This window comes from Melospiza georgiana, chromosome 2 (genome assembly GCF_028018845.1).
Source record: "Melospiza georgiana isolate bMelGeo1 chromosome 2, bMelGeo1.pri, whole genome shotgun sequence".
NCBI classification, from domain to species: Eukaryota; Metazoa; Chordata; class Aves; order Passeriformes; family Passerellidae; genus Melospiza; species Melospiza georgiana.
This window is the reverse complement of record NC_080431.1, coordinates 54,798,577-54,817,305: the sequence shown is the minus strand read 5'-3', so window position 1 is coordinate 54,817,305 and position 18,729 is coordinate 54,798,577. Positions and strand designations below refer to the sequence as shown.

The 18,729-nt window shown below is 47.7% G+C and overlaps 1 long non-coding RNA gene across 2 annotated transcripts in view; it reads left to right on the top strand.

The window, feature by feature from the left end:
* Positions 1–11,174: 11,174 nt before the first annotated feature.
* Positions 11,175–18,729, top strand: part of LOC131096070 (uncharacterized) — a 75,525-nt gene continuing 67,970 nt past the window's right edge. For both annotated transcript variants that reach the window (XR_009115957.1, XR_009115958.1), the window contains exon 1: positions 11,175–11,443. This is a non-coding gene — a long non-coding RNA (uncharacterized LOC131096070). The remainder of the gene's footprint in view (positions 11,444–18,729) is intronic.

Genomic DNA, 18,729 nt, shown 5'->3' with positions numbered 1-18,729 from the left:
TAGAAATCCTCAGCCTAAGATTGTCCGGCTCACCAGATTCCCACACGTGCAAAAGCAGCAGCTGCCTTGCAAAGGGAAGTTAAAATATCAAGCACAAACTTTAGGGGGTTTTCATATGACATGCTTATTTTCCTTCCTCAGAGACCTAGGGCTCCAAAAGGAAGGAGTAGAGACAATCACAAACTTTCCAAGTAGATGCCTTTCATAGTAAGGTGGAAAGTGCACTTATGTGTTCTAGAGAGCTCTGAGAGGGCAATGATCCTGGCGGGACAACATTCAAGGCTAGTGTTAAAAAAAATAAATTCTGCTAATTGGCCTGGTCTTGTTTCTTCAGTCAGCCAATACAACTAGTGTGCATAGCCATGTGATATTAATAACCCATATATTTTAAACTATCTTCATGTAATTGCCTTCTGCATGATAAAACACATTCAGACAGAGTACTGTGAACTACAGTTCCTTGGTGAGAGCTTCTGGGCTAGAATCCTTTGTTATGGGAAGGCTCCTGTGCATCCTTCGTGCCTGACAGGAATCCCTTGACTGACTCACAATCTGCTGAGTTTTGGGAGACAACATAAGACCCATTACTTCATTCAAACTTAGCGTGAGGTAGGCAAGCAGCTGGGATGTAGAGATAGGCCAATCAGTCAGACATATGGTATGTACCATACCTGTTCTGCAGTAGCCATTCAAATTTAGAAAAAAGAAAAAATACAATAAAACTATTTTAATTACAAAAATGGAAATTCATTTCTTCCTCAAAATTATTGTTATAAAGACATAATAACTGCTCTCAGATAAGTCCTTCTGAGTGGCACTCCATTAGTGAATGGTTCTGCTGCAGCTAGAACTAGCTTCTCTTAAGCACAAAACTTCCATTTACCTTATTCAGGAGAATGTCCCCCAGAAATGAGTCTCTCTATTCTCCTATTTATAATACAAGCTTTGAGACCATTATGTAAGTTGTCTAGCTATATATTGATTTATATATGCCCCTGGATATCTGAAACATATGCCTCCCTTTTCTCATTCTTGCTGCGCTCTTGCACTGATTGTTTTTCACTTCCTCCCATACTTTCTTCCACTGTTTCTGAGGGGGTTTTTTTCCTTCCAAATTGAGATGTATGGAATTAATCCTAGAGGATCCTTTTCAACAGACTTATGCTATTCTCCTGTTCTCAAGAGCAAAGAGATTTACTGATGAAATACTCTCTCACCTCCTGCCAATTACAAAATGGAACTCAGTGCAGTGCAGTGCAGGCCACTAGAGCAGAAGAGCTGAAATCTGTTCATTAGAAGTAGGATATTCTTGTCCAAGGTTATTTTCTAGCAAGTGCACATTTACAGGTACAATTAGAGACCTCTGATGTAATGCCTAAGAAAAAAATGAGGCTCAGAATCTAAAGCTATTCAGATACTTACCTCCTACTGCCCAGCAAAAAATATTTAAACAGGAGTCAGATGCCCAAGGACCCCAGAGGATCTTTGGGGATCCAGGCCTATGGTCCCATGTGAGTTACCCAAGCACCAAACAATTCAAGATGCTCTCAGGTGAATAAGAGTCTCATGTGGAAAACTTTACTAAAGTTTCTGACATAAATATACTTCTGGGAAGTGAACTAGGTGTTGCTGGTCTGTTTTCTGAGATCTGTATTACAGATAGCCAATGTGTACCAGAAATGGTTGTGTGTAAACCATGTGTTGATTGTGTTAACTTACAGTTTTTGTAGTGTCACACATTGCTGAGCCACTCACATGACCTGTAAAAAAAAAAGAAAAAAAGACAAAAAAAGCCAAGCCATATTTACCAAAACTAGATAACTAGCTTTTGATTAGCAAATTCTTTCTGAATACCATTTTAGACTGACAAGACTTCCTTTTCATATAACATCTTAAAATTTTTACATTTAGCTAGATACTGACAGATCAGGGATCTGGCATCTAAGGTAGGATACACATTTCCAAATCAAGTGTTTCAATTTGCTGTGCAATCCATGAGAAAATCTGGACTCTCAGAAGAGTGATAAATACACAGTTGCACATTAAAGCACAAAGAGTCAGGTAATACAACAGGCCAGACATGTGAAGCTGCTGGAATCTCATTTCTCTCTGGAGTTTGCATACCTTGAAGCAACAATTCAAAACTAGTTTGAATTCTAGACCAGCACCTAGCACCGTCCTGAAGCACTGAGCATTGCTAGTATGGGTGAGCACTTCAGCAGGAGCAGTACTATTACATTTGCACATTGCAAATCTCCAAAGCCACAAGCACACGCATTTCATCACCCAAATACTTTCATTTCTATCTAAGCAGATGTACAGTAGAGATACTGAAGGTTTCTCCATACATCAGCCATTTATTACACTAATCATTTTGGTTACTCTTCCTTCAGTTCACTCTAGAACACTTATTAATTTATGACTGAGAGATAATATTAATTAATCTATTAAAAGGAGGAAATATACATTCAGATGTATGCAGGGAAACATTTTCTCTCTGTTCACTCTTAATTTACATCTTGATGAGTCAAATCCCCACTGTTACACTGCCAAGTCAAACAACATTTCACCATCGATTAAAATTGTCCCACGGGATTGGAGAACGCAGACCTCTTTAATGAATTTGGTCCGCTAAATTCTTATGGCCAAGGAAAAAACTGTATTTTGCATCTCTAAGCAAAAATAATGAAGACGACATCTTTTCAGAGCCACTAGCTTTTGAGAGGGGGGATGATTTGCCGTTTCAGTGGAGGAGTGTCGGGGCCCATCTGCACCGCCCTGGAGGCGGGATGGCCGGCGGTGCCACCCGGGTGACCGCAAGGGCGGGCGGCGGCCGGGGGTCTCCACGGGGGAGGGGGGCAAAGGAAAAATCGAACAAGCGGGGAAACCACAAGGTGTATTGGTGCAGCTGTACAGATGCCTGGAGGGATTGATGTTATCAACAGCCTTTTCGAGCTTTGGGCTAACTATGTGCTTTTACAGGGAGGAGATGGGGACGCTTTTTGAACGCCGCATCTCGGCAACCTCGTGTTACCGGAGAGCCCGGGGAGAGGCGGCGGCCAGCTGTAGCGAGCCCTGGGCGAGCTGAGCGGGGAGCCCGGGGCGGGCTCAGCCGCCAGCCCTTCCCCGCACGGAGCCTTGGCCGCGGCCGCAGAGGGGCCGGGCCGGGCCGGGGCCGAGCCGCGAGTGTCCGGGGCGGTCTCCGCGGCGAGCGGCAGAAAGCGAGGCCGAGGCTCAGCCCCTCCGGGCTGCCACGGGCAGCTCCCTCCTCCCCGCACGTCCTGCCCGCCTCGGCCTCCGCCCGACCCGGCGCCTGCCGGCGCTGCCCTCTGGCAGCACGGAGGGCTCCGGCTGTCCCGGCACCGTCCCAGGAGGTACCAGCACGGTCCGAACTGTTCCAGCGCTATTCCAGCCCTGTCCAGTCTGTGCCTGGACCGTCCCAAGGCAGTTCCAGACTGCACCAGCACTGTCCCAGATGTTCCAGTACTGTCTCGACCGGTGCCAGGGCAGTTCCAGTCTGACCCAGCTTTGTCCCAGCACCGTTCCAGGATGTCCCAGCACTACCAGAACTGTTCCAGTACTGTACCCGACCATAGTCACAGACTGTCCCAGCGCTGTCCCAGACTTTCCCAGTGAACTGTCGTGAACTGTCCCAACACAGTGCCACAACTGTGCCGGCACTGCCGCAGCTTCTCTGCGGGTACCCATCCCACCTGTCCCCCGGAATGCCCTAGGGCGAAGCTCGTCCCCCGTGCACCAGCCTGGCGGCACAAAATGGAAGGACTTAGCGAGTGCAGCCCCCGGTGACAGTTCCAGGGCCGCGGGAACTGTTAATCGTGCCCCGGGATAGCACATGGACACTGTTAGAGAGACAAGCACGGGAAAAGGAGCCGGGGGTTTTGCCAATGGGACCCATACTCTGCTTTGCTGTGGTGTTTGCAGTTACTATGCTTAGCAACACTTCAGCTCCCCAGGAAAGTCCGAGCACGGACAAACCCGCAACTCGGGGTGTCAAGTTTGCAGAAAATGGCCGAAGATATTGGGGTTTTTTTCCTATTTTTTTTTCTTTTTTTTCTTCCCGGAAATAAAAACAGTAAGCTGAACGCGGGAGATAAACGACGGTGTGGTGGTAAATACTGACCAGCAATAGCAGCAGCAGCTGGAGCCGGATCGCCAGCACTGCCAGCGCGTTAACGGCGATGTTCAGAGCAGAGCGGGAGAAAAGGGAGATCTCCGGGCTGCCGCAGCTGCCTGCACGCCCACTGCCTTCACTGGCTCGAGTGTCTGCGAGAAAAGATAACAGGCTGGTGCAGAGAAACAATAAGATAAAAAACAAAAAAATATTTAGGGAGAGTGGGGGGGAGAGGGGAAACCACAAAACATTAATCATTCGGAAGTAGCTGCAGAACCACTGTCCCCGGCCGGGGCGCGCAGGGCAGGTGGCAGCGAGTGGCGGTGGCGGTGCTGCCATCCCTCTGTCCTGCACAGACCAGCCAAAGGGGCCAAGGGGGGAGCGGGGAAACTGAACCCCGCCGCAGGGAGACCCCGCTGCCCCTCTGGGAAACCGCGGGAAATGGACAAGGCGCCCCGTAGCATGGATGGCAGGACAGGCGGTGATAAAGGACTCCCCCACTCTCCAGAGGTGATGGAAAAGGAAAGTCTAAAACTCCCCAAGCATACACGTTTCAGTTTCAGCGGAGCGGTATGGAAATGACTGTCGTTCACTAGCAGGTCCTGAAGGCTTTTCGGAGAGTCAGAAGTTACTTTTCGAAGCAGTGTCATTGTCGTTTCTGTTTTTACACATTTCCAACACACCGGAAAGTTTCCATCCGAGCAATTTGAACATTTTATAGAAGCCACTCTTTTCCCCGGAAGCCAAAACCAGCCTGGGGATCAGATCTGCAGCAGGCTGGCAGCTGCTCTTCGCCTCGCTTCGCCTGACCAGGAGGTGACGGTAAGGACGGCTGCAGTGCCAGGACCCCCCGGCCCCTGGCTCCACCACCGCCTCACTGGGAACTGCCCCGGGACCACAATTGTGTCCCTCAGCAGCTCGGCGTCTTCCCCGAACGAGTAAATAACTCAGAAGCAGCAGCTAATTCAACTCCAAAAGGTCACATTTTGATGGGGGGGGGGGGGGGGAGAGGGAAGGAACCCTAAACAGTTGCTGCTGCTTTTTTGATTTTTTTTTTAATAACGGCATTCCAGCTTTCCCCGACTCTGAACTTCTTTCCTTAATTGCACCGTATATCTTTCTGCTAAAAAGATGTGATCCCTTGCTTTTCTCTACATGTTAAATAACTCCTGATGTGTCAGGAGAAATAAAAGTACCACCAGACACCCAAGGTGCCGAGTATTTGCATTTGGTATTTTTACGACGAGATTTTAAATTACATAATCCTGAATTTACACCCAAGTCAGCGCAAAGTTTGACAAGAGACGAAACCCCGCCTCAGCGCCACTGGGGAGGAGAGGGACGGGGGACACACAAAATATAAGCTTGGGGACATCTCTGCGGAAAAGGGTATTCGAAAACGGGACGCTGAGAAAGCTGGCATCGAGAGGATGAGCAAGATGTTGAGCCTGGCACGAAAGCGAGCCGTCACACAGATATCTTGTTATCATCAGAGAAATCTTTGTAATGGGGAACGAAAAGGAGCGAGAAGGTGAACGCTTGCGGAAGGAAGAAGTGATGTCCCCATGCCCGTGGTCCCGGTGCCCGGCAGTCCCCCTGCAGCCAGAGGCGGCTGGGATGCCATGGGGGACATTTATGAAATTACACCCCCTGCTCCTGGCCACAGTTCTGAAATCACGGAAGATTTAAAAATAAATAAATAAATAAAAAGGAAAATAAAAGAAAAAAAATTGGAAAAGGCAAGTGCTCGCTGGGACACTGGCCACCCAAACCCAGGTTACTGCATTTCTTTTGCTAAACGCTGTCATTTTTTGTGGTATATATAGTCCCAATCGTGACGAGAACGTGTTAAAGACCCCACTAATTTACAAAGAACAAAGACACTTTCCACTACACTAGGAAAGAAAAAGAAGAAAGGAGGGGAGAAAAAAAACCAAAAACAAACAACCCACACCAAACCTCGACTCAATTGAAAACAACGATTTTGTTCTTGGACGGCTACCAGGTTTTTGCTCTTACTGTCCCGGGACTTTGATTTAACCTCAGTAACATCCTGAAAGGCTACAGTCCCTTTGCATACATTGCATCGTACCTTCTCGGTCCCGCAATGGAGAGCAGTACCGAGCTGACGGCGGGCTCTCCAGAAAGGTACTTTTTTCGGTAAAAGAAACGTGATGAGCCGCACGGGGTTAAATTAAACCTTGCAGGGATCCAGTTTGTATGAACAAAAATCGCCTAGTCTTTAACAACCTGGTCACACACGCTGGACATCGACAACGGTGTCTGAAAAATTATTAAGAAAATACGCGGGTCTAGACACACCCAAAAAACAAAAAAAAAAAAAAAAGATCAGACAAAAAAAAAATTTTGAGTGCCCCAAAAATCTCGGTAGAAGTGACCGGTGTTAACTGCGGGTTACTGATCCTTCAGCTTCGCTTCAACACGCAGATCACGTCCATTCTCTCCACAGGTTTCCCAAAATCTCGCCTTTCCAGCCCGTTCTGGGGGCTTAACCTTACGGAGAGCGATCTGGGGGAGAGGAGGGGGCTCCGCCGCCCGCCCTCGTCCCGCTGCGGGGCTGCCCAAGCCCTCCGGAGGCGTTTGAGCGAGGGGCAAGGGGAGGGCACGGGGTCCTGGAGTGCCTCGCAGAGCCCGGGGAGTGCAGCCCGGGGGAAACCTCGGTGCTCCCGCAGAATGCCCAAGAAAACCGCCGAGGAGGAAAGCGGGATGCCGGAGTCGCTCCTGCTTCGCTGGAAGTGCAGACGCACCGTGTCAGCCCCGGCACAGCTGAAGCCCCCCCTTCTCACTGCCTCTTCCCTCACTTCTCTCTCCTCCCCAGCTATATCTGGGGCTTTTATTGTTGGGCTTGGATTTTTGATTTTTTCGGTTTGGGTCTTTCTTTCAATTTTTCCTCCCTTAAGGGCAAATATCTTCTCTCCTTTGCCTTTGACATTTGGGGCTTATGAGCAAGAAGAGCTCTCTCTTTCCATGACACCACGGGGGAATTTTGGGGGTTCTTTGAAAAAATAAAGATCAGGCAGGCGAAGGCGTTGACTTTATTTGGGGGTGGTTGGCAGCACCCGCCGAGCGCAGAGCCGGAGGTGGCTGAGCGACAGCGGCTCGTCCCCACGGTGAGGCAGCAGGGACGTATCCCCGTGTCCAGCTGCAAACTGGGAATCCGCTGGGAAACGGGGCTTGGGGAGGTGCCACCACCAAACCGAGAAACAACTCTTTCCTGACACCCAAAACCGCAGGAGGCATTTTTCTGCCCCCCTCCCTGCTCAGGGGCGAGGGGAGCTGCTTTCAGCCTCTGCCTCCAAATTTCGCTGGTTTCTTAAGAGGAGACGCTGAACTACCACTGTTGCAAGAAACTCACAGTTGCTACATGTTTTTACTAAAGAGCATCGAATCAAGTCTCTGTCACTGCTGTGAGATTTTCTTTTCAAAAATAAATAAAGAAAAGGAAATTAGATTTTTCTGTCCTATTATTAAATACAGTAAGTTGCCATACTCGACCAATAAAACCCTAAAAGTTTATAAAAATATATCAGTAATAATGACAATGATACCAAAAGCAGCGCTCGAAGCGGTGGGCAAACCCGATAAAAGCCCAACCGGAAAACCAAGGCGTTTGGAGCTAAGTTTTATCTTTTCAGTTCTCCTGCTGGTGGCAACGACGTGTCGATAAACAAAAAGTGAGAATTGAGGGGGAACGGCGGGGGGCAAGGGAGAGGCGGCAAGCGCGGCTTTCCAAAGGCGGAGTTTTCTGAGGTCATTTCATCTCGAGTCTTTCGTCATTTCGAATATCGAAGAAAGCTGACTGGATGATTTTCCCCGTCCCTCGCCTGGCCGGGGTGATGCGGTATCTTCGCCCACAGATTACTTTAATCAAGATGTTAAAACATTCAGGGCTCTTCCCCTGGCGCTGACCGTGCGTTTAACAAACGCTCGGCGCAACTGCCCGAGCTCGCTGCAAACTGGATTCAACTGAGAAAGTTGACAGTGTGGACATTTGGAGTTTAATCGTTGCTACTTTTACTTTACATTACAGAAGAAATATGGAAAGTTGTTTGGTAAGTTTTTGATTGGAACTTCAGAGTTTCTTTCTCTATCGTAAGAGCAAGCAGTGTGCAAAATGTAGGAACTTTTCCCTATAAGGCATCTATTTCTCGGTGGAGAAAACAATGACTATCCCTTCGCGATATAAAGTACAGCTCTTAAAAACTTGGGAAAAGACCTTGTCCTCTGCTTAAACTCCTTCCCCCTCAAAAACCAGCCTGTAAACCGGCGCTGAGGCAGTCAAGCTGCTCTGTCCGCAAACCTGGGAGGAGGAAAAAAAAAAAAAAAAAAAAAAAAAAAGCAGCGGAGGCATTCCTTAGAGCAGAAGTGAAACCGTCTCGATCCAGGCGAGTTTGTTTGTAAACCCGGGAAGCAGCGAGCCCGGGCGGCGGCGGGGGGGCGGCTCCGCCCAAGGGGTGCGGGGTGCGCGGCGGCGGCGGGACCCGCCGGGGCTGGGGCTGCAGCTGCTGACTCAGAACAGCAATGTAGGTCATAACGAGTTTCCTTAAGTTACCTAAGTTCCAACAATTCAGCTTTTCTTTAGAGACTTGCAAAGTGCTGTTGCAACATTTCTGAACGCCGTGGCTTCTGCTGAAGCTCAGCCGCCGGCTCCGAGCCACCGGGCTGCGGCGGGGCAGCGCCCGGGGCGGGCATGCCCACGTCGGTACTTATGCCTTTTACATCTCGCTTTTATCATCCCATTTTCACCACAACGCTATTTTTCCTTCTTTGCTCTTTTCTCTCAGCATGTAAAAAAAAAAAAAAAAAAAAAAAAAAAAAAAAGAAAAAAGGAAAAAAAAAAAAGTGCCAACGCGTCGCACTCTTTTTTCAGAAGAGAAGCGAGAGAATTGCCTACCTACTTTCTGCTCACTTCAACTCTTTCCAATAAGGTTTATTCACGGTTCACAGTTTGGATCTATCCTTTATTTCCACTATTTACTACTTTCCACTACCAGTCAATTTTTACACAACAGTTAAAAGGCTGTTTAAAGAGCTCACTTGTGCCAGGGATTTTGCACGCAAAAAAACAATCTGACACTCAACACCATCCGTCTTCGAACTACATAATTTTCGTTAATTTTTTTTCTTTCCCCTTTCCCTTTTTTTTTTTTTTTTTTTTTTTTCTGCAACCACAGCAGAAGGAGTAAAGACTAGCCGCAGTCCCCACGGTGAGCCCACGGAAGATGAGCAAGCACCGTGTTCTGTCGCAAGAGCAGCGATGTGGGACGGAGATCTGGCGGCGAGGTAGTTGAGGAGAGGAAAGCCGGGCATTGAGGGGACGCTTCAAGAAAGGCACCACACTAACGGAGTTTATTTTAGTCGCTCTGAGCTTTCCTCGGGCATTACCTGCGCTCCCCGCTCCGCAGGGAGCTCCACCACGAGCAAGGACCGTGCGTGGGTTGGGCGGAGCAGGAGGGGGAGAGTTCCGAGGGAATAGCACTCTCCCCCATCGCCAAGGCATCTGTTGTCCGAAGCCTAAGAAGAAAACTCATCCGCCCATAGAACTCACGAAAAACAAGGAGCGGGACAAAAACCCCTAAACCTCGCCCTGTTCGACGGTTGTGTTTCTGCTGGGCAAGGATCGCCCGCGGGTCCATCAGAGGTATTTTTAGGGCGATCGCAGAGCCGATGTCACGGTCACGCACGTCTTCAGCCTTCCTCCTTCCCTCCAGCTCCTCTTTAACCCCGCAATGACAACTCACCGGCCTGTGTGATAGCAAGGAAGGGCTTTCCCTTCTAAGTATAGAAAGATTTGCTCAACCGAGCGGGAGCCCCGTGGATGTTTCCCCGAGCATGTTACAAGTAACAGCATCAGCAGTTCCAGGGAGCCCCGAGGCTGGAGCCAGGAGCGCTCGGCAGGCTCGGACAAGCTCGGTCCCGGCCTCCGCCCGCCCGGGGCACCGCGGCTCTGCCTCCCGGGGCGGGACGGACGAGCCCTCGCTCTCAAAAAAAAAAAAAAAAAGCCAAAAAACCACCACCAAACCAACAAACTAACAAACAAAACAGCAACAGCGACAACAACAAAAACCCACACCCCAAAAAAACAAGCTGAAAGGAAACAAACAAAACAACAACAAAAAGGAGCACACTTGTTTTGGTTTTTTTCCAGGCTTGCTACCCTGCGCCGTCCCCGCCGGCAGAAAGTTCCCCCCGTCCCGCGGCACCCGAGGGCGGTGGCCGGGGTGACCGTGGGCGTTCAGGACCCGGAGGGAAACGAGGCGTGGGCAAAGCTCGGCACCCCTTTGGGAACACGTCCCCCCAGCCTCGGCGGCGGTGGAAGGCCCTCCTCTGGTGTTTGCAGTTTTCTTTGTTTACATTCAGTTTAGAAACATTGGCCTTCGGCCAGGAAAGCGGCGGCTCTCCTTCTCTCTCCCCCCACCTTCTCTGTGCCCCCTCCCCCCGCTTCTTCTTCGGTGGCGGTGAAAATAGTTAAGTTTCAGACCCCGAGGTTTTAAAATGTTTTCCCCTTCGCTCCCCAGATTCAGCCCTCGGCGCTACCTCGTAAAGAAAACGGAGCCGAGTGGTGCGTGCACCTGCCCTCGGAGCTCCCAGCCGAGGGGCTCGCAACAGGTTCTGCCGGGAGACGGAGGCTACCGGCGAGCCGATCAGCGCCCAACCGAGCGGCGGGTCCCCCCCTCCCCGTGGCCCCGCCGCTCGGCTCGGCGCGCCTCGCCTCGCCGCCCGCGGGGCGGTGCTGTGCGGCGGCAGCCGGGCGGGGAAGCGGCGCGGTTCTCCCCGCCGCCGCCGCGGCTGCACCGCCCGGCTCTTCCCGTGGTCGCGGCGGCGGCGGCGGGTGGGGGAGAGGGCTGAAGTCGCCTGTACTCGCCGGGCTTGCACGTCCCGTCTCCCCCCGCCCCGCCCCGCCCCTCCACCCCGATATCTTCCCCCACCACCCCTCGGCGAGGAGTAAGTGCCACCGCTCCGCCTTCTCCTTTTCGCAATGTTGACGCAATCTATAAATAGTGGAACAAAAGGACCAACTTCCTCGCAGCTTTGCTGAAACTGCACAAAAAAGGCAACCGGGGGGGGGACACACACGAGGTTATTTTTTGATTTTATTTTTCTCTGGTTAAAAGGCGAATCCTCCTCCTCCCTTCCTCCCTCTCTCTCCTTCCCTCCCTCTCCCCCCCTCTCTACTGGAAGATCTTTTTTATTTTCTCTTGCTGCCTCCTAAGCTGGCAACGTCCTGCGAGCGGCTATTTTGCTTTTGCACCGAGAGAAGAGCTTCCTCCCTCGCCCTCTCTCTTGACAGTAAGTGCCATTTAGCTACTGCCTTTTCGGGAACTGGGGGGGGGGGGCCGCTCGCCTACCTGCCTGCTGCCCCAGAGAGCGGGCAGCAGGGACCAGGAGCTCCGGGGAAGTGGGGGGAGCTTCGGAGGCGGTGAGGGGACAGCGCCGCGGAGCGAGCGGGGATGCGCGCAGGGGGAACGGGGCGTAGGGGACTCGTGGATTTGGCCGGGGGGGCCGCCGGTGAAATAAGGTGATCGGGAGAGGGGACGGCGGCTGCCGCCCGCCGAACAAAAGCTGACGCTTTTGTTAATATTAATATTAAACGGGCTTTTGTTAGGGGGAAGTGAGTGTGCGTGCGTGCGTGTGTGTGTGCGGGGGGGACACCCCGCCCGCAGCAAGTTGCCGTGCGGCGGAGGGCACCTCAGACTTGTTTACCGCTCGGCGCGGCGCTCACTGGCGTGTTTACCCTGCACACACGGCGCGGGGCTCCCCTCCTCCCCCAGCCCCATCCCTCTTCCGTGCCCCCGGGAGGGGAGGGATGAGCGGAGCGGGGTTTAAAGCGGCGTTGGGGGGGGGGGGGGGGGTGCGCCGTCAGGAGATGCTGATACGATCACGCGTAAAAAAACCACCCCCCCTCCGGTTTGCAAGTCGGATCGGTGCAAGCGCAGGCAGTCACTGGCCGGAGGGAGAATTACATCATCCCCTGCTCCAGTGATGCTACCTTTCGTGCCGCTACCATGCGCGCAGGGAAACAACCGGGGGCGCGCCTCACGCCCCCCCGGCCGGCTCGGTGCCACCCTGGGGGCGGCGGGGGGGAGCTGGGGGGCGGGGAGGCGCGCCCCCGCGTCACTCGCACACACACACACGCCCGCCCGAGTGTTTACAGCGCTCACACAGGCGTATTGTGACGTCGCCTGAGTGACAGCCCGCCGCGCCAACGGGGGGGCGCGGCCCCGCCGCCGCGGCTGAGCAGGGGCGCCCCGCCCGGCCCGGCCCCCGCCCCGCGGCACCGGCGCCGGCAGCGGCTCCGCGGGGCGCGGCCGAGGGGGCGGAGGGGCTGCGGGGCCCCCCGGGCCCGGGGCCGGGCGCATCCAAAGTCAAATCCAACTCACACGCTCCAGCAGCGGCGTGGCTTACGCGATGCCGATGGGTTTGTTTGTGACGTTGTGTGACGTTTTAGGCGCACGCTGCAGAAGGGATAACTCGTGAGAGAGGCGAGGTGTATTTGCAAGCCTGGCGGGTCTGTGAAGTTACAGCGGGGGCGCGGGGGCCGGTCTCTCACCGGGGAGCACGGTCCTGATGGGACTTTGGGACAGGGACACCGTCAGCGTAGAAGCTGTCATATCGATGGCCCTGGACACTCCGTTGTCCAAAGTGGACAATAATTTTTTTTTTAGGTATATAGACTTCAGTACCGAGGACAAAATCGAAATATCAATCGAAATATCAAACATCATGTGCTTTCCCCGGTGTTACAAGTGTAATGTTATAGGGTTAGAAACTTGTTGCCATGTGCTACTGAGTTGGGAAAAAGTGTCGTGGGGTTTACTCAGCCTGTGAAAATATTGAAGCAATACTTACCCACTGCAAAGTCAATAAAACTGTACCACACTAAAACCAACAAAAAGTGCTTTACAAATTGATATTTGTCAAGAATTGTCTGCCAGAATGCAGCAGTGTAAAAATTACTACCAAAACACCAGCATCTACTTCGTGCAAAATTCAAGTAACCACGAAGCCTTGTTTAATAGTACACACGGTTTTTAATGTGTTAATGGTTTGGGGTTCTTCAAAGCATATTACTTTTTGAAGTCTGGGTGTTTCTATTTGTGCAGAAAATAGACTGAGAAGCTTTGAGCTCCTACTGTTACAAAAGTTAAAAGGAAACAAAGTTGAGCTGCTAAGTCGGCAGTCTGGAATGAGTCAATAGTATCTCCTTTGTCCTGCTAGCTTTCTCTGCTGTGGTGTATCTTTGCTCTATTTCCTCTGCAAAAGCAAATGAGCATTTCTACCCTCAGCATATTAAACAGACTTAGTAGAACTCCTGGCTTCTAAATATTCTAAACCACCAGTAATATTCCAATGTGTCTGCCTTTCCCAGCTGTGTACAACAGTTGTGCTACCGTCAATGACAGTATGCTCACTTCTTTAACCACAGAGATGCTGCCACATTTTCCATTATCTATAATTAATAGATTAAATTATTATTGCTTTTTGGAATATGCCGTCATAAGGGAACAAATATGCCTTTTTAAAGTACTCCATTATCTCTTGGGGTTTTGGTTTGTTTTGTTTTTAAGAAAAAGAAAAGATTGGTCTGGAGACATGAAGGAGATGTAAATAACTCCCCTCTTCATTTACTCGGGGATTCCCTGGGAGTCTCAGAGGGCAAGGAGGTAACATAGCTGGCTTTTACAACAGGATGACAGGTCCTGACACAGGGTCACAGAGAATCTATGCTTGGCTAGCCCTGTGCTCCAGTTTTGTTTAGCTGGTAGCTAGTCCCTTGAGGGATCAATGTCAACTTAAGCATGCTAACTTGTACAAGCAATGGGCTGGCCAGTGACCGAGAGCTGGGACTGGCTCCTCCAGGGCTCCCTACTCCTGCTGCACTTGGAGCTCGAGTGCTGCTGCCAGGCTGCGGCTCTGCAGCTTGACACAGAAAGAATTAAAGTGGCAACAGTACAAAGCAAGCCCCAACACCGCCTGTTCTCTGAAAACAAAAGGTGGCTAGATGTATTAGGTGGATAGGAAAAGCAGCTTGGGTAGGGACATGGCTTCATGACTGAGGCACAGGAACTGGAGCCAACTCCCACTGCCATGAGCTAAGTTTCTGTCTACCTCAAACCAACTTTCCCCTAAATTCTGGCCTTGAACTGGTATTAGTTGTTCCACAGATCTGTCACACTTCCTGAGATAATAAACAAATGTCAATTCAATATCCCACACATAAAGGTATTAGGTATCAATCTACTTTCTCTTTTAAGATATGTATATCTTAAATTTATCGATTAGGTAACAACGTATATGTGTGCATGTGTTTATGCACACACACATACATACCTCCTCACATTGTCAGTCCTTTCTGGTTTAACTTTCAAAACTCCTTGGAGATTAGAGTTGGGTTACTAGAGTTCAAAGAAGAGTGAATTTGTATTAAGTGACTGGGGTTGAAACCTGTATTTTAATATGTACAGTATGTAGTTTTTTATTCAGTTTAATGTTACCATAGGAAGGCTTTTTAAGTCTGCAAGATCAATATAATTTTTTGTGTTTATAAAAATAAGGCTTGTTTGTTATTAATTTATCTAACTCTGCTTTTCTTTTGATACTTGAAGTACATAAATGAGTAATTTAGCACATTATTAGCTGAATGACCCCTTTCTTTATTTTTTTCACACTTGAAAAAGATTATCGGTCAACTACTGCTGCATTACTGTATATGTGACCAGTCTGTCTGTACCATTTGATGTCTGATACTTTTAATTTTTTTTTTTTTTGTAGTCTTATTCTGTATATAGGATCCCAAGGTTTTTTTGTCTGTTTTTTTGGTTTTTAATGCCCTATAATTCCTAACGATAACAAGCAGTTTTCTCTGATCACCATAAAGGCCTATGCTATGGATTTCTACAGCTTTCATTTAAAACTGTAGACACATTTCCATCTCTTCATTTGTAAATGGTGTTACTAACTTACATTTGGAAATTTGACTGATTCAGACAGCACAGTCTTCCTGGTTCTGCAAGCAGGCAGTTCCAGTGTTTCAGCTTTTGCACAGTAGCACTTTAACAAGCAGCAGCCATGCATAACTAACAAGATTGCAAGTCCAGTTACTGCTTTTTAGAAGCCTCTACCCCGCTCTTATGTTATCCAAAATGTCCATTTTATGTTGTTGCAGCCATATGACAGTACTACTTACAGCAGGAAAGTGTAGTGGTTATTTACAATGGATGACATACAGGGGGAGAAAAAGAAGTTTTAAAAAACGGAGCCTGAGGTGCACAAAGAAAGAAGGATAGATCCAGCTGTCCTTTTATAGTAACTGGTGTTTTGTGGAAAGTGGTTAAGAAAGGAAGACTCTTGCTTCCTTCCAGCAGTTGGCCAGTGATGGCATGATACTTCTAACTAAAGGCTGACAGCATTCTTGGATGAACCCTTATGCAGGTTTCATATCTAGTATCTCATATTGCTCAGCTCCTTCTCTTGAACCTACTTTTAGATTCTGGGTCTTATCTTCTAACTATATTGATGGATGTCTAATAGAGCAGTTTTCAAATTTGGCATTAATGCTTCATAAAAAGTAACATTTTAAAGTACCATTTTAGTTCACATTAGTATTTTTTTAACTGTACAGTTAGCATTGTGAATACAACACGTGTATAGATAATATTAGCTAGACAGGGCATCACTTCAAAATGTGTCCACAATGTGTACACAAGATAACACCTAGCACAGACTCAAAAAAGTGTTCTTAGCATGGATTACAGGTACAAATGAATATACTTTGATGAATGGAAATTAAGAAGTCAGTAGTAGTTCACCAGATGAGAAATATGCCTTTAGACTCCAGAAAGAAGTAAAAAATAAATATGCTGAAAACTAGTCAACACTAGATAGAAAAACAGATTATTGAGACTACTGTACTTTTTAAGGACACAGTATCCTCGTTTCTGTCTGCATGTATTATTTGCATGAACATAATTTTTCATAAAACAATGAAATCCACAAAGATTCCACTGTACCACACTGTACTGATTGGCTGTCACAACTACTGACTAAATATTAATTTTGGTAATCTTTCTAAGTTAAATCTATAAACTCCTATATTTGGATAACTTTTAAAACCCTATACACAAGTGAAACACTCAGCAAAACAATTTGCTGACTTACACATTGTCCATCCTTGTTTTTAAATATTTAGTTAGTAATTTAAATTAGTTTGTCAATTTTACTTTTATTAGTTAGAGAGAGAAAGATTAGATGGCCTCTTTTGTTTTGAAGTGTGTTTCTTCTCAGTTTTATTACACTAAGGAGAGCGATAAACACTGCAGGCTAACTAGGAGTTCCACATTGGTGCAATCACTTTGGTTTCATAACTCCTACAGATTTTTATCCCTTACAAGCAATGATTTACATACCATTGAGGGAAAATGAAAATGAGGGGGAATCTCATTATGACACTGCAAAGTGTTCTTAGTTTCTCCTAACATGGATGAGATTAAACCTGGCTTATGTCACAAGAAATGTGAAGGGTGAGAGCAAAGGGTCCTTTCTCATAATAGTCAGGCACAATTAATGCTCTCTTCACTCAATAAAGAAAACCAGACCCAAAATGAGGAGGAGGAGAATATGGACTCCTATTCTTTCACCTTCACTCCCCACCCCCATCCTCTGAGCTGTAAAGAAAGGATCAGGTTGCACTATTTTAAAAGCTGGTGCAGTACGCACACTTCCTCACTACACTGGCAAGCACTGGGAGAAAATATCTGTCAGAGCTCCCTGCAGGAGTTCCTACTGCTTCATAACACCCTTTACTCAGGATTGTGACTTCTCAACAGAGCTGAGTCTTCAATAAAGTGATGAAAACTTCTCCCATAAACATACAATATTTTTAGGGACATATACAAATATCAGTATTATTGAAATAACTTACCTTTGATACATGGCTTTGAAAGCTTCACACTTGATGCAAATCATAAAAATCAAACTATCACAATAGCTCAGCATTACAGGCAAAGTAGACCTGTAAATAAATTAAAAGGTAAGTTAAGCAACTTACTATAATTTCCTGAATATGCTTAAATAAACAGGATTGATTAACACATTAAAGAACAGAATTGCTCTGACTTTCATCCTACTGTCTGAGCACAGGTTTATGGTTACTGCTCCTATAGACACTTCAAGTTAAATCACACTGCTGATGTTAAATCTATATCAAGGTGGAAGATGGATGGTGCTTTGGCCAAAGTTTGGAATGGAAGTCTAAACAAGGGCCATAACCCTGTCCTTGACTCAGAATTTCACCAATGGCTTTTCCATTCTACGATAGGGACAGTTAAAACTGTCTTACATCTCACTGAATCTAAGAGATAAAATAATGCTTACAGGATATGCCCATGCTACACATATCAGGGTTATAAAAGTCAAAAATATTCCAAGATCTGAAATAAGTGTTAAGCAACATTTTGTTTACCTGTACATTTGTCTTTTTCAAAATATAAAACTCACAGTTCCCAAGGCAAGGTGCCTAGTTAGCAATGCCTAACAGATGTCAAGAGGCCAATCCAACTCTGAAGGTCTCTCTTAAGGGGAGTTCCCATGCCATATCATATCTCCACATAAAAAAAGAAACCCAAAATTACAGTGATTGAAATTCCACTCTCTTCACATTAGAAATTAAGACCAGACTGGGAAAGGGCACTAAAAGCCTCATATCTCACCCAGGGATCCTCCTGCAGGAGCTGTGGAAGGAAGCCATAAGCCACCTCCTGTGGGAATAGGGCAAGTTTTGCACTGGGAGAAGGAGTCTGCACAAAGCACTGCATAAATGCTGTGCTGAGCCTGTGGCACTCAGGGGCTAGAAGAGCTGTATCTATCTGTCAAATGGCCTAACAGTGAGAAGGAATAAATCCTGTTTAGTTTCGCCTCAGCCACCATTACCTGAGCTCTGAGAGTTTTAAAGGAAAAAAATCTCATTCCAGGCTTCAAAGAAGCTTGAGGTCTACAGATAAAAAGTTGTAAACTACATCTAGGTATTACAATGGTAGTTGCAAATAATGCACAATTTCAAGATACAGACTGGGAGATATTTCATATGAAAGCAAGAAGGAAAATAATGACAGGTTGTGTCATATGACAACAAATTTACAAGTAATAGCAAAACTGTCTTTTTTCTTATGCATAAGAGTCATCATTCTAGAGGGAGAGTCTGCTGGAAACAGGAAAGAGGAACATGAAAACGGAAGGAAAGATAAGTTTAATGGAAGATGCAGATCTGAGTGACTGAAGTCTTCATCAAATAAGAAAGTAGTCTCCTATTTACTTTCTGATGCTGTGTAAATGAGTGAATCAAAGCCCACACATTCTCTTGCAAATCATGTCACAAGGATTCTACGTCTCTATGCCCCTGAGGTCATGAGTGACCATGTACTGACAGACTCCTGCTGCCTTTCTTTAATACACCTCCCTAACCACTTGAGCTCCTGTGAGTGCTATACATTGCATGCTTCCTACCCTTCCTTTCTTTTATTTTAGCAATCTATACCCCACAAAAATTTCCAATAATCTTGTGTGTTTCCCTACATGTT